The sequence below is a fragment of the Leiobunum rupestre genome, chromosome 3, assembly GCF_980474605.1.
Source record: "Leiobunum rupestre chromosome 3, qqLeiRupe1.1.hap1, whole genome shotgun sequence".
Classification (NCBI taxonomy): domain Eukaryota; kingdom Metazoa; phylum Arthropoda; class Arachnida; order Opiliones; family Sclerosomatidae; genus Leiobunum; species Leiobunum rupestre.
Genome location: NC_143386.1, coordinates 25281476 through 25298290, shown reverse-complemented (window position 1 = coordinate 25298290; position 16815 = coordinate 25281476).

The window sequence follows — 16815 nt, the reverse complement described above, 5'->3', positions numbered from 1 at the left end:
AGCAGGTTTATTGGAAAAAATAGTTGAAATTCAGGTTGAGCTTTTCTGGCGCATTTACAAGGTTGGAGTCTTAGCAGATTCTTTTGAGCCTAGGCCTAACTCTTCTAAGCTTGATATGGGTTTTAATAACGCTGGTAGAATATCCCACTTCGACGACTTGTTCCATTTTCGGAAAGCGATCACTTACTTGTCATTTTTCCCAACCTTTTATTTTTCTAAACTACTCATTATTTAACTTTATCCGCACAAACCGAGCGAGTGCCGAGTTTATAAATTTCAATAAAGCTACATTGGGCTGACTAAAATTCCGACGCAAAAAAATCTTTCTCAATTTAAAGGTCAATAATGTGACTCCCAAAATTACTAGGATGAATAAAAAGGTTAAAATCGAACGTAGTCCATCTTTTTACTGGTTCGTGGTGAAACAAACCGTTAGTGAAGATTTTGAATGGAATAAAGGTATAGTGGCATACTTATGAGTAATTATGTTACATATGCTAACAGTAAGGAAGTATAACCCGATGAGAGACACGATTGCCGTGGATGGTGCTGGGTGTCGGAACATTATCGCCTCAACGCGAGATTAATCTTATAATCAAAACGGGACTACGTTCTTCCCTCTCAGTCACAAAAACTAAATTAAAAAAAAGACTTTATCGCGCGAAAATAAAGTGTGTAACAATGCCATTATTCAAATTTCAAACGGGTAAATTTAGTTTTTAGATGTTTTAGTGTTTTCCGAATTCGCTATGGGTATAACAAGATTTCTTCAGCGCCCTTATTTGGATGGCGCCCGGGGGCAATTGCCCCCTCTGCCCCCCCTTAATCCGGCCCTGCGTATCATTCAAAGAATTATTAATATTCACAAATATTGGTTATTCTTACTTATAGAAACAGTTAAATTCGTATTTTCTTCGACTTCATTTCATCAAAATCATAATAACATTTTTAGGCCTCGGAGAGACCATGGTGCGATAAACGAGCAGACGATGAGCTTCAGAGGCCGTTCTCGGCGAAAACGGAAGTGAGCTGCAGAAGTTTGGAGTGCGCCCCTCCCCCTCCCCCCACGCAAAAGCGTGGCGTAGAGAAATGCACTACGAAAGCTACGCCTTCTGGTCCTTCTGTTTATTGTCTATGATCCTTGCTTCTACGAAGTCCCTTTCTTTCCACTAACTCCCCTTCTTACGAATTTCACACTAGCTTGTTAAAAAAGTTTAAAGGTCGGGACGGGCGCGTTTAGTTAGAAATTAAACTGAGTTACATAAAAAGCGCAAGCGTTTATTAGGTCAGCATCGTTTACAAAAACCATCAAAAGAGAGACAAAAAAAAACGAAAAATAGGAATGGATTAGGTCCATCCCATACATTTGTCCAATCTATTTTTAAAAGCACCGACTGAAGAACGCGATTTCACAGCAGACGGGAGAGAGTTCCAAGAATTTTTGTAGCATTTCTACCACTCCAAACCACTTTAAAGAATTTATCTGTGGGCAGATCATATAGCCCACGCAAGAGTTTAAAAGTCTTAACTAAATCAATCCGCAAACGTCTGGTTGCTAGCGATTGCATTCCGAGCCTTTTCAAGCGTTCTTCGTACGAGCACTGGCGAAGGTGAGGAACCATCTTGGTAGCTTTACGTTGCACACGTTCCAGACACTCCATGTCCTTAATCAAATTCGGACTCCATATACTGGAACAGTATTCTAGGTCCGGGCGCACATACGTGTTGTATAGAATCTTGACAGATTTCTCATCGAGACGAGAAAAAGAGCGCCTTAGTAGGTAGAGAAGACGGGACGCCCTTGCCACTGCCGCACGAACGTGGACGGTGGGGCCTATAAGACTCGAGACTTGAATACCCAAATCACGGACCAAAGGCTGACCGGACGAGTGGTAGGTAAAGCGTGGATTAGTTTTACAGAGGTGCAAGACCGTAGACTTAGTAGCGTTGAAGCTCATGGAATTGTTGCTGGCCCAGGCCTCCACGGCAGAGAGATCCTTCTGAAGTGTGCGGCAATCCACTTGAGTACGAATGCGGCTTCCTACTTTGTTGTCGTCTGCAAACAGCTGAAGAGATGAATGTTTCACAGCCTTGGGCAGATCGTTGATGAAAATAACAAATAGCACCGGGCCCAAGACTGAGCTAACCGTTCTCGAGTTTTAAGGAACATGACATAAAATAAATAAATAAAAGGACAAACTTTAAGACTTATATTTATAGATATTGACAAATAAATGCCACATTTTTCGATTAAATGACTGAAAATTAAGTAATGTAGTTTGGATTTTAAATATGGAAAAGTTAATAATACGACAGTCAACCTGAACCAATATACTTTTTTTTTAACAAAAATACTACGCTAAATTTTATACAATTTTGGTCACAGATACTGGACCAAAATAAATAATAATCAGCTAGGCTAATACCCAAAGCACCACTTTAGGCCTTAGTCATCGAACCCTTTCGTCTGGGTTTCGAATGCCGCTTCGTATTCAACCCACCCTCTCTTCCCGTTCCAAATTCTTAAATGTTCCATTCGTAAATTCACCTTTTCTCAAAACTCTCGACGGTGTGATGCCTCGCGAACGTTGGCCTTAAACGATTATCCGCCTTTCTCGATACCAGAGGACGTTGGCTTCCCCAACACTCTCTCTCTCCAATTCGCTCGCCATCTCGCCTTTTCGTTCAGCAGCGTGGCAAAATAATTAAAACTTTGATTCGTAATTTCCCCAAAACTTTCGACGCTACCGGCATTAAGGACAGCGCGGAGTTTCGCAATGATGACATTTTATCAATCTCAACGGAATATCGTACCGGTCCCAAGATCAGCCGTTTTTTGCTTACCGATAACCCTTCTACCCGCGAAATCTATCTATGTCGCGTCAGCTGCTCCTTTCTTGGTAGGCCGCCCGCTGTTCCAGCGTGTGACCCCACTCTAGTTTAACGTGTTTCCTGGCTTGGAAAAAAACTTTCGTCGATCAGCTCTATTTTCAATAGAGAGCTCTGCATCTCGCGCTTCCCTCTCCGGCCCGACTCTTCCATATTGTGGAAAGTTTGGATTCTCATTTTTGCCCTTTCTGTCCAGCGAAGGGCACGGTTAGCCATTGTTACTTCGACTGCCCCTTCACCAGGAGCGTTGGTGAGAGGGTTTTGGAGAGCGTTTTTCTTTCAACCGGCCATCAGCACTCGTTGACAAACGTTTGGACGTTAGCGAGTGGCGACCACCATAACATCTATAATTTCGCTTTCGCGTTATTCAAAGCCGCTTTGGCTGAAATGTACGGCGAGCTCTCCAAAATCTCTCTCTCAACTAACGCTTTTGGCGATTACGTAGATCGAGTACACCGCTGTAACAGGTGAAACTTTGGATGCCTTTAACGCCCTATGGGGCATTAATCGTGAACCCCAGTGGTTTTAAGTTCCCCTTCCATAAAAACTTGTCGAGGTTAACGGTAATAGTTAGTGTAGGGAGCTGTTGGCTCGATCTCGTGGCATGCAGGGCTTGCCACCACCCTCCTACGCATTGTAACCCGGCCACCTGAATTAATGGCTTCAAAAGTCGCTTGATGACTTAGGCCTAAGGTGGTGCCTTGGGTATTAGCCTAGCTGATTATTATTATTATTATTATATTTTTCATTTCTCTATTTATTTATTTATTTTTCTTTATAGCTATATATAAAACACTTGTAAATATAGCTTTAATCTCTAAAACTTGTAAACTTGTAACTTAAGCATTTACGGTAATATAGCTAGTATATTTAAAACCAAAAAAACTCCCACTATTCGGCTTTCCGTTGCTATGCAACGCGTTTTGAAATTTTTAATATTTAGGCTTAGTTTTTCTTTTCGGTGTTTATAGTCTCAAGCCAGATTTCGTGCACGGTACTGACGAGTCCCAAATAGGACGAAACCGGTCTACCGTTGAAATTTCTGGCTATTTTATTTAATATAGTTTAACACTCGAAGATCTATTTGGCCCGAGTTTCGCGTCTTTTTGCTTGGTCGAAGACCTATCGGTACGAGCTATTTGTAAGTTTTTAATTTTTTTCAAATTTGTTTAGGGTTTAGCATTATTATCCCTTTTCATAATGGACTAAACTACTTATTCGCTAGTTTTATCATCCTTCGAAAAAACCAAGTGTAACGTAGTTTAAAATTTGAACCGTCTGCTAACGGATGAGTTAATATTTTATTTTAATTAAGAACGAGACGGTTTTTTTTAATTATGAAGTATTGTTGTTTATAAACGGTAACAGTGATTCTAGATATCACAAATATAGTGTTGTTATCCAGTAACAAAACCTGGTAGGAATCTCGTTATTTTGAAAACTGTAGTAAATGGTTAATATCAATTAATCGTAAAGACATAACTGTAGATATTTATTTTTAAAGCACATCGTCGTGTGTGTAATCTGCATTTGGCTGACGGTCACGGTACATCATTGGAAAATGCCTATCCATCTACTTCGTCAACTTTTATTGTAAATGCTCGCGAGCCCTTAAATGAATTAAAATTAAATAAAACCGAAAACAATATCTACTCAAGAAAAACAGATCAAATGGTGAAAAACAATGTGAGGTAATCTTTCTAATTTTAACTTATTCAATCAAGAATAATTATTTAATTGTTTAATCTTCTAGGAGAAAATAATAGAGCGTACAAGCCTGAATATGCAAGTTTTCGAAACTGAAACAACGGCTAATTTGTTGAGATGGAACGCCAAACCCCATCAGGTGTAACGAATTTCAAACCAAACCAGCCAGTATCCCCAACCACAATAACAGTGGAGAAAATGTTAACTAATGAAGTACAGGAATCCTCTTTATCTCCCGATATGGACTATGCTGTTGGCTCGCGTGGCTTGAAGGGCTTGCCACTATCCTCCTACGTATCGTAACCCGGCCACCTGAATTAATCGCTTTAAAAAAAGTCGCTTGATGACTTAGACCTAAGGTGGTGCCTTGGTTATTAGTCTAGCTGATTATTATTATTATTATTATTATTATTATTATTATTATTTTTATTATTATAACTCTTGAAGAACTAAAGAAAAAAAATTAAACCCACCTAGAAAGAAATAACGCTTTTGAACGGTCAATTTTTGTAGAAGTGGATAAAGTTATTTTATCAAAGCGCAACAAACTCACACTATCAGCTAGAGTGGAAATTGATAATACAATGGCTCTAAGTCTCTTCGTGTTTAAGAAGGAAATTGGTTTAACTCATGTGGTTTTTAGTAAAGGGAATATAACCTCAGGTATTTGGCGCCACTGTACAGGGAAATTTGGAAAATTGAAGGGGTCTTCCATAGAGATTGCTTTGCAGGTTATATTCCCTTTAACCAAAGCACTTGCGTCAAAACATTTGATGGTTTATTAACAAGTTTAGAAGAAAGAAAGAATCGCGTGTGGTGGTGTTTCTGGAAGAAACATTGAACCCTATTTTCACGAGAAACATAAATCTGCGTCTTATTTCCCAGAATCAAATAGCTTACGCCCTAATAGTTATCAATACCTGAATAAGAAATCTCTCGATTGGTGTTCAAAATGCTTTTAAGTTCGACAAAGCCTTCTTAAAGGGAATATAACCTCAGGTTTTTTGGTGTGGAACACCAACACTTCGACCATTTCCCGCTCCCTCCTATGGCTTCAGATATTTTTGCCGCTGTTTAGTGATTCCCCGCCTAAATTGTTAACATAAAAAACCTTAAAAAAGACTTGAGGTTATATTCCCTTTAAACGAATAAGAAGGGAAATAAATAAAAGTTGTTAATCCTAAAATCACCAATCTCAAGAAATTAGACGAAGACTATCAGCCACAAAACAGAAAAGAAAGGCCCTTCTTCGAGCAGATAAGACTTTAAACAAAGGCTAGATAACCAAATACAAATAAATGGTATTGAGTTAACATCGGAAGAAAGTGAAGATATTAGAAAAAAGTTAAAAAGGTAAAATCACTTTGAATCACTAAGCAAATATCAAATATTTTTTCTACAACCGCAATTGAAACTAATAATTTCAAAAGCCAGCCGACCACAAAAATGGCAACCAGCCATCATCGACTGGTGTTTATGTTTGAAAAGCAAATCTTCAACAACTTATGAAGCTCTACGACAAGTTTTCATATTGCCAACCCGAAGAACACTATGTAACTATTCTAAGGATTTACTAGCTGAAAGGTTTAAACTACCATGTTAGCACCTTAGAAATGGTTGGTCTTACTAATTTTAATAATAGCCAGAATAAGATTAATAACTTAATGAAGAAAGTTGAAGATAACGCGGAAGAAAATCCCGAACTGGCGACTCATCTGATACAAATCATGATCAGGTGTCTAACTACTAGTTTTAAGTATCCATACGCTTATTTTCAGTGCGACAAAATGAAAGCTAATGAACTTTATAGAATTTTGTGGGAGGTGGTAGAAAATTTCCAACTCGGGGCTTCAAATTACTTACTGTCGTTTGTGACAAGGCTGGAGTTAACCAGAAACTTATAAAAATGTGTTGTAGCGACGAGAAAATCTTACCAAAATTTGGGTATAAAACCAAGAATCTCTTTGCCTCATCTGGTTAAAACTATTTGGAATTGATTAAAATCCAGTGTAAATTGCAAAAATACTCGGTTGCTCATGAAAAATGGTAAACATTTACTGTGGTCGCATGTTGAAGACGTCTTCAAATAAGACTGTGAACTGGAATCTGGATTAAAAAGCGTCAAAGATTAAATATGACCATATATACTTGATCTCGTTTTCAAGAATGAAAGTAAACTACGCAGCACAGGTTTAAAGTAAGACAAAGGCAAGTGCTATGAAAATGCTTAGGAGATAGTGCATCTGAGACGATTATGTATATTGAAATAGTTAACAACTTCTTCGATGCCGTGAATCTAACTGATGGAAAACATCACGGAAACAGCTTCCAAGACCCTTTTAAAGTAAATATTTCACCTAGAACAAACAATCACCAATACATGTAGGCTAAATTTTTATTTAATATTTTATCTACTGGCTTAAAAAAACATTTTTGGGATACTTTGAAGAATGGCAAGCGGAGGTGGATAATCTAATTGTGCCCAAAGGCTTTTATAAATCGAAAATGTTTTTAAGCCGTGACCACTAAAGATGATATAACCTTTACAGGTAATATAATTTTACCTAAAATTTTATATATTAAAGGCTAAATCGATAACTACACTTTTTTCTGGTTAGTTAATTCAATAAAAGCTCTGCCTATATACGCATACATGTGTAAAAAGTGTGATTTTTTGGAGCGCGCGCTTCCTAATATTTCCGTGTAGAGGGTCCCGAGGCCCGAGCGTATTCGCGCCAGCTCAACAAAAACCAAAAAAAGCGCGCGCTCTCCAACTTTAACTGCACAATGAATCTAACGTAATCACGTGACCTCTCGTATTTTATATAAAGAGCTATTGAATTAACGCAAAGCGTACTAAAACAGGGAGCCGATTTGGTTTTTACCGAAAGATTTAACCAAGGATAAACAAAGAGCGGCATCGGGATGCAATGGTAATCCCAATGAACCGTCTTATCAACAAAATATCCCAAATATAAAATGCATGAGAAAAGGTTTTCCAAATGTTAGTAACGAGAAAAGTATCTTTCTCTGTAAAGATTTCACATTTAATTATTTTAAAATTTGAACCAACCAGTAGATCAACCATTTAATTTATCACAAATTTTAGAAAGCTTAAATAAAACTCCCGGAACTTAAACACTTCTCATAACAACCCTTTCAGTATTGTTTTAACTCTAGGAACTTTAATTTGCTTTCTTTCGGCACGTCCTTCCATTTAGTGCATGGCTTTGGACTTTTCATCTCTTTTCTCAAGCCAATAGACTGCAAAGAAGCCCTTTTTGGAATTTGTACGTTTGTTTTAATTTTACCTACTTATCCCTTCTCGAAAAAAATTAACATGCCTTTTTCTTTGCTGCTTCAAAAACTACTCATCTCCCCACAGCTCTATCTAAGTCTTTTTTTAATTGTCATTTTTCAAATCATTGAGAGCTTTAATTAATCTATCTTTCATCTTAATATTTACAGTCTGAAAAATGAACTTTTGAGATATCATTCATCTTCATCAAATATTCAAAGGCCTTTTGTTTAAATTTTATTAAACGACCATTGCTTAACTCCTCCGTCCATTTCGCATAATCTTCAATAACATCAGAAAATTTTTTAATTAAACTTTTAATTAATGTACGAGCCTCTTTTCCCTATTCGAGTATTAACTATGTAGCCTCCTATATGGTGTACTACATTTTCCTCCTTTTGAAGGGCTTCTTTAATTGACATAAGTGGGCAAGGCCGGACTAATTTAGCCTTCTTTTCTACTAGTGAGCTTTCTAATTCTACTTTATTAACTAAAGCTTCATTGTAAAATCTTCTATTGTAACATTGGATCAATTGGTATCACTTTGCTTCGTTCACTGTTTAAAAGACAAAATATTGCTGCTACAAAATCAGCTACTTTATATCAGTTTCGTACTTCTATACTAAATTTACTCTGGACACGACACTCCAATAGTTTAATTATTTTTTGTTCTTGTTTATTTAAAATTATCTCTGTATATATTTTAAATGTATTGTTGTTCATGAGGACCCAACAGGAAAGCAGTTAAAAAAACTGAGTTGGATATCTTAATAAAGCTATTTATTATTATTATTTATTATATTACTTAGTATTAATCCTATTATTGCTACATTTAGTTTGTAACTTACATTTAAATCTTTAAACACTACCTCCATTGCTATAGTAAAATCGTCGTTGCTCATTAATCTGTGAATGTGATTAATGTACGTGGACGTATTAAGAAAACTAAATTTCTTACATGAATACCACTTTTTCAGGAAACTATGATTTCATTTGCGCTACTCTATAAATATCAAACAGTTGGTTAATAACAAATCAATGTGCCTTAAATATTTTAAAACTTACTTTGAATTCTTCACTAACACACTCTGTGACAACGGTTGCCATTTTTTTACGGTATTTTTCAATAATAAAACCATGGATATTTTCGTGAAAGTGCGATGTTTGTAAAACTTGACTAGGATTTACAGCTGTTCATTTTGTACCTGTTTGAACCTTCACATCACAAAATAATAAATAATGAACATGCTATTCTAAAACCGCAGAAATGTAGGATTTAGCCTTTGGATAAAAAAATGTATAGATTATTTACCTTTGGATTTCTGGATCACTATGAAAGCTTTGGAATAAGTATAATCTTGATTTAATACTAAAAAATCCGATTTTTTCCATGATAAATAATTAATTAAATTGACAAAATTATGCTCTACAAAATCAAATCACTTCTCAGCCTTAATAAGCACGTGCACCTCAAAAAAATATTTTGGGAGAACGCTTCGATCCTAGGCCCACGTTAAAGTGATAATCATGGGTACAATACTTAACCAATCGCAGCCACTCTTCGGGGGCACTTTTCGCCTCAAGAATACAGCTGCTTTCCTCCAATCATAAATAAATCGTAGTCGCAAAATTTATCAGGCCTTTTAAGTTTTTGGCAAACTAAGGTTTTTATTTATAAACATATCGGTACTTCGGCGATAAATGAAACGTGAAAGACAAACGAATGAATTTCGATAACATTAATGAAATAATTAGTCCCTTCAATTTATTTCCTGTCGTAAAAAATAGAGTTCAACGAGTATTGACTGTTCGGTTTAAACCGTCTTGTTTTGGTCCTTTTTTTGTTGCACAGTAATTTTTAGAATGCAATTTCGCTAAAAATGACGATAGGTGCAATTGTAATTCCATACAACCATACTTTGAAAATCGGACATAAAAAAGACAAATTGGTTTTTTCCGGTGTAATCCTGGGGTCCAAAGGCTCACGCCGAAGAAGGAATCTTCTGTAAATTAAATATGGACGAACCTGGCTGGTCTCAACGTACCGAGATACGCTGAAACAATAGAACAAAATATACATTATTCCATATTTATTTATTTTTCTAAAATTTCCGGTTAAGATTTTTAAAAATAAATAACTTTCTTAAAAAAAAACTAAAATTATTTGTTCGAAAGTGAGAAGGGTTTAATTCTAAGTGTCTTGCTATCTTCGCTTCAGAATGCACTACGTATAATTTTACACTTATTTACGTTTTAAATTATGTACAAAGCAAGTGCTAACAATTATAACATTGTTCTTTTTTCTTTAGGAAAAAATAAATAAGGAAACTTTCAGATTGATTTCATTAAATATAATGTTTCTAAATTTAGGATTTCGCTTAGAGGGATAATAACTAATGCTTAGTGAGTAGCCTTAAATTATTTTTGATCTCGAAAAATATAACCGGAAAAATCAAATAAATTCCATTCATTTAAAGAACTATTTCTATTAGATATACATCTTGTTTCCTATAAGTATGTCCAAAAATCTAGGGCATGTTCTATTGGTCCTAATGAGTAAAAAACGGTTAAGCACATCGTTTCAGAGATATGGGCTCCCAAAATATCTACCTCAACAGCCTTAAAACTGATGAAAGATATTCTTCCTTGAATCAAATTATTTGTTTGAAACCATCAGTTGTTTTTTATCGGTCAAGCGAGTAAAGCGACAAAAGTTCATTAATAAGCTTTTAGAAGTAAGATAAGTCCGAAAATAAATACAAGCTATTTCAAGTTATTGATACTGTTGTAGAGCCAGTAGGGGTCATTTTGAACCATTATTGTTGAAGTGTGAACTAAGAAATGTCATTGTCTTTTATTTTAATAATTAGAAACATTTTTGACGAATATCTGACAAAAATTTCATTTTAACTTTATTTGTATCAGTATTAATTGGAAATAGCTTGTATTCTTTGTGAAATATATCCTATTGCTAAAAGCTCATTAATTAACTTAAGTCACTTGTTTTTCATTTTCTCGCTTCACTGAAAAAAACTATTGATGATTTTATACAAACAATTTTTTTCATGGTTAAATATCATTCGACAGTTTTAAGGCTGCGTACCGATTTTTGGGGTAGTTAATTGGAGGCCCATATCTCTGAAACGAAGCACATTAAGACCCATGTTCATTAGGCATTTGCTACTCATTTGGACCCACAGAACACGTCATAGAGTTTATGAAATACTTATAAAAACATCCTGTCAAAATTATTTAATTTTTCTTTAAGCTACTATAAATTTTAGATTGTTAAAATTATTTAATTTTTACCTTTCAGATTCTATTCTGTGTTACATCTATAAGTTTTAGAAATTCTTTAAGCTATTTTAACTATCAAGTTTTTAAATTTTTAAGCAATTTCAACTATGGATGTTGGATATTTTTAAGCTATTTAAACTACCGATTTGGTATCTTTAAATTACAAACTGTAGTTTATGCACTTTAAAGATTAGTTTCTCCGGATGGCCTTCCAATGATATTTTTGGGGAAGGTCATTCGACGAGGAGCTTCAAATTAAGTATTTTTCTCTGGCACTATTCGATCGCCGTATTTCAAATTGAGTTCCTATTTCATATGAAAGGTGCTTGAACTATACTCACAGAAAACCAGCTCGCTCTAAAATCTTCGGTTGTAGGTTGGTTGAAAGAAACAAGTGCCACGTCCTCCGGAAGTATTCCTCTCTACCCTCGTGGATGTTTTTGCAGGAATTGCTGATTTTGAGCAGGCGAGAAAATTCCTCCTCGTACGTGATGCAAACAGTCGTTTTGCTAATCCAACTCATTTTATTGGAAAATTTAGCCGTTTGCGCCTTTTTCATGAACCTTGCAATCTCCGGATTGGGTTCATTCTGTAAGTGGTTTAAGGAACAATAATTATATTATTAATCTAGAATTTTTCTTTTATCTTTTGACCTGCACTCAGCTTCGGTAACAAAATATTCGGGTTTTTTTTGCTTTAATTAAGGAAAACCTTAACTTAAAAGTTGTTACAAAATTTCAATCTATAATTTTCTCAAATATTTATCCGGGTTTAATGGAAAATAACTAAAGTACGTTATTTGCTTATCCCGTATCGTTAAAAAGCCTCAAATATTAACTCAGAAACCTCCAAAAGAGCTTAGTGTTTAGGAAAGGGCACTCTTTTGCGGCAATTCTATTGCGTCTTTGAGTGGAAGTGTTGTCGAGTATTACTGCTCGGGGATCTCCGCAATAAAGGAGAACGGACGAGCGTTGATTGACAGTGATTAGGATTCCAAACAACTCTTTATTGACATCCACAAAATAATTAAAATAAAAGCAATGAAGATATTTTTTGTAACAAGTCTTATCTTTCCGTTATCTTTTAAGAGATAAGACTTCCCCTATATAAAACTAATATGCGTATAGCTGTTACCGCCACTCAACAATACTAGTCCGTTCTTACTAGTCAGTTTGATGTTGTACTACCATCTATTCATTAATTTGTGATGTATATATATTTTAACCAAGTTGTAAATAAACCGTTCATTACTTTTAACTGAAGTCACTGGATTCATTTCGGTATAAACTTCAACAGGTTATTGGCCGGGCACGCTTCCACTGCGCCACTCTGATGCCGATGATCCACTGATGGTCTTTTCTTAACTGGTTCCAGTATTCTAGTTCCGGATATACTCAACAATCTGATTCTGACCCACTGTATCCTGAAAAATGGATGGACTCCTTCGCCATGACATAGACAAACTGTCTGGTCCTGAGAATTGGCGGAGCTGGAAGAGGCAGATCAACGATGTACTGGTCATTCGGGACATTCATGAGATTATCACGGGAGACTGGACAGAACCTATGAGAACCACGACATCAGAAACGGCATTCCCAGCTGCTTTCAAGAAGTATCAAGTAGCGTTCAGTACCGCCCGCACCATCATTTGGTCAGCACTTTCCGTCAAAGTCCAGAACATGATTGCCGACTGCGAGACGCCCAAAGAGATGTGGGATAAGCTCCTCGAGATTTTTGAACAGAAGTCATCGAACCGGCTCAGGAAGCTTTTCGCTCAGTTAATGCCAGCCACAAAGTCCTCTGACGTGGACATGGCAACCCATCTCGCCCAATTACGTTCCTTATGGGCTGACGTACTGACTACCGCTAAAAGAGAGAAAAATATCTCTTTTGATGACTGCATCCAGGTTGCTTGTATCTTCAAGTCCTTGCCGAATGATGAATATCGAGAGTTCAGTATGCTGTGGGACACGCTTCCCCAAGAAAAGCAAACTGTCGATGAACTGCAACGACTACTGATCGGCCGTGCGTTCCGAGACGGAGATGCTTTCACGGAATCAACCGGGCTGGTAGCTAGACGAGAAGGCAACAGTAGCATTCAATCCTCGTCAACACAGAGTTCCCGAAAGCAACACCCTAGGTGTTCCTACTGCAAACGATATGGGCATCTGACCCAAGACTGCAGAAACGCTAAAAGAACGCCTAGAAGCAAAGGCCCCGACGATGAAATCCCGACAGATCTCCTCGCTGCGAACGGCTTCGTGGTTGATTCATCTGCAAAGGGGCTCTGGTATTTTGACTCCGGCGCAAGTCAGCACTTGACGAACGAAGCCTCGAATTTCACCAGTTTTCGCACTTTCGACAGTCCGGCCACGTTACAAGTTGGAAATAAAGCTCGAATGACTGCAAATGGGGAAGGGGATGTTAAAGTCCGCGTCAAAATCTTCAAGGCAGTTGAACACATAGTTATCCACAATGTGTGGTACATCAGAGACTTCGCCTACAATGTTATCTCCCTCAGGAGCGCCATGAAGCGGAACCCTAAGTTGGAGTTTCTAGCAACGGCCTGCGGACTGTACGAGAAGTATAACGGCAAGCGTCGACTACGTCTTCCAGGAAAAGTGAGTCTTTATACCGTGTGGATATGCAGGTGGTCCAACCTTCAAACCCTGTCCATCTTGCCGCCGTTTCAAAGAACAAGCGATACAAAGTTCCTCGGTCCCGAGATGTAAAATCTGATCCTGAGCGATGTTCCTTTGAAACTCCTATCCCTGCTCATGATGATGTCACCAGACAGGGGGAGCAGATTACGGTGTCCAGCAGCCAAGATGGGAAAGTCAGATCGGATGAGGTATTCCAAGACGAGCCATCCAGAGCCGTTGACATCCCGAGAGACGAGACATCCAGATCCGTCGATGCATCCCGAGACGTGCGCACACACACTCATCGGAACGCCGACCGAAGTCACAGGTCCTGTCCTTCGAGATCGATCGACACTAAGGTCAAGAAAAGACACTTGCTGCATATGCAATCCAGTCGACAAGGTCTTCCTTATCTGCGATGTACTTCCGAAGACGACAGTAGAGGCACGATCTAGTCTCGTAAAGGTCAACTTACCTCACGGGAAGAAAGGTCATTGGGAACCGTTGAAGCTTCAACGAAGATGGTCCGATACTACAACCAAGCCACTACCTGATCAAACCTTCAAACAACACCGCCAGAACCTGAGTCTTTACCACTCCTGCGATATCTTCATTGAGGGCGAGTGTTGAAGAAATAAAAAACAATGAAGATATTTTTTGTAACAAGTCTTATCTTTCCGTTATCTTTTAAGAGATAAGACTTCCCCTATATAAAACTAACATGCGTATAGCTGTTACCGCCACTCAATAATACTATACTCGAAATCACTGTTACCTGGGTACACTACTAAAGGCAGGGATTTTTCTACGTCCTCCGGAAATATAATCCCCCAAAGATAGCGATTACTCTTTAGAAATTTTTGCTGAGAGGAAAGTTTGAAATATTGATTGACACCAAAATAAACTGCAAACGTAAAAGAGCTTGTAAAATATTTACTATTTAAATAAATACATTTTTTTACCTAAAATTCAAATTTAAAGTAACACGATGACCTCACTATCTCGACCATTGTCATTGGTCGTAACAACGGTTTCTTCGCTAAAAAGGACCTGGCAACACTGTTTTAAAATAATACATAACCAAAGACTAGCGATTGGACAGAAAACATTGGACTTTTCTATGTAAATTAACACGTTGATTTTCCTGTACGAGCTTGAGTGCAAAGTCCATAAGCTCGTTGTTGCGTCGGTGCGATTATTTATAAGTAGCACCGCTAAAACCACGGTGGACGATTAACGCCATCTACTGATCAGTTAATGAAGTTCCGCGTATGAGTATTATTGTTAAATGCCGACCAATTTACTGCCCCAGGTAACAGTGATTTCGAGTATAGTCCGTTCTTACTAGTCAGTTTTATGTTGTACTACCATCTATTCATTAATTGTAATGTATATATCTTTTAACCAAGTTGTAAATAAATCGTTCATTACTTTTAACTGAAGTCACTGGATTAATTTCGTTATCTGCGCTCTGCTCAGTGTTGCTATTAAAAACTTCAATGATTAGGATTCCAAACAACTCTTTATTGACATCCACAAAATAATTATCAATAATATTAACACTTAAACCAATAAGGATTGGCTATCATTTGAGGAGGTTAAACATACACTTTTATTTACTAGGTAGGGGTAAGGATATTTACGCGACACTTCAACCTAAAAAAGAGAGAGTTAGGGTTTTTCTTTCTCTTTACATGATTTCTAGGGATAGAGACTCAATCTTTAAAAGGCTATCAGAGAAATTCTTCAACCCAGGAGAATAAGGATTTTAAGGAAAATTTCTTCGTTCCGAATGACTTCGAGGGATTGTTTTCTTCGGGGAATTCCGTCACTTCGGTGTCTTAAAGATCTGGGTATCTCAAACGACTTCCTACAGGACGGTGCCATATAAAGTGTTATCTAAACGCTGACGATTTGGTTGATTCAAGGGGGAATCTCTTCACTTTAATTCACATTATCTCTCTCGGGCAGTCTTACACGAAAAGTTCCATAACTCGGCTTTCACTAGATCGGAAAACGTTTCGATGTGCAATATTTCATCTTATAGGGATTGGCATTTGTGTCCGACTTTAAAATTCCCGGAGAAGGTTCTTTCCTTTCATGTCGGCTTTGTTCAGCCAGAATTGTTACATTTCTCCTCGCTCTCTTGGTTTTGTTCTCCTTCTATTTGGGAAGGGCTCAAATGGAGGGTGCCTGAAGCTTGGGCTTTGGGATGCCGCGAAAATGCAACCAAGTTTTTGATTGGCTGGAGGTGATTTCAATCCGTTCAAGTGACAAAGACTCTTGCGCTTCGCAGTTTCTCTTTTATCTCGGGTGCGTGGATCACCATCGGAAAATTCATTAATCGTATGAGTTTTGGCTCGTATGAGAAAAGCTGCAGAGACAGTATAGTTTCCATCAAAAGGGTGATTTTGGGGAATTCTTCCTTCGGTGACCAGGTTTCTAGGTGCGCTGGGGTAGAGTTTCGTGGTGAAATCGACCATCAAAATGGTTTTTCTCGACGTTTCTCTTTCTTTCGCTGCCGCCAATAGCAGGATTCGGGGGAGGTGTGAAAAGGAAGGGTATCTTTAACTAAGCCTTATAGCTGGATAAATACTTAACTTTGATATTGAATGTAAATACCCGGTATATTTAATAGCTTTAACTTTATTATTGATTTGAAGGGGATTTTAGGGATTTCAAATATCCATAGGGTCAGATTAACAGAAGGGGTTTAGTTAATAAAACCGGTACTATTAATTATATCACTTTTAATTAAGCTTTTGACATTTCCAATCTGTAAAGATTAATCATACGTAACACAATAAATATAAACCCATCGGTAAAAGCACTGACAGAAAACGAATAAACACTTTCAACATACAAATACACTTGGATACCACATCAATGAGAATAATTGAGATGAAGAGGTTCTTAATCTTTTGTAATGAAAAATATATGCGCTGTGAATATAATGAAAATAAGTAAAACACTGTCCATTTG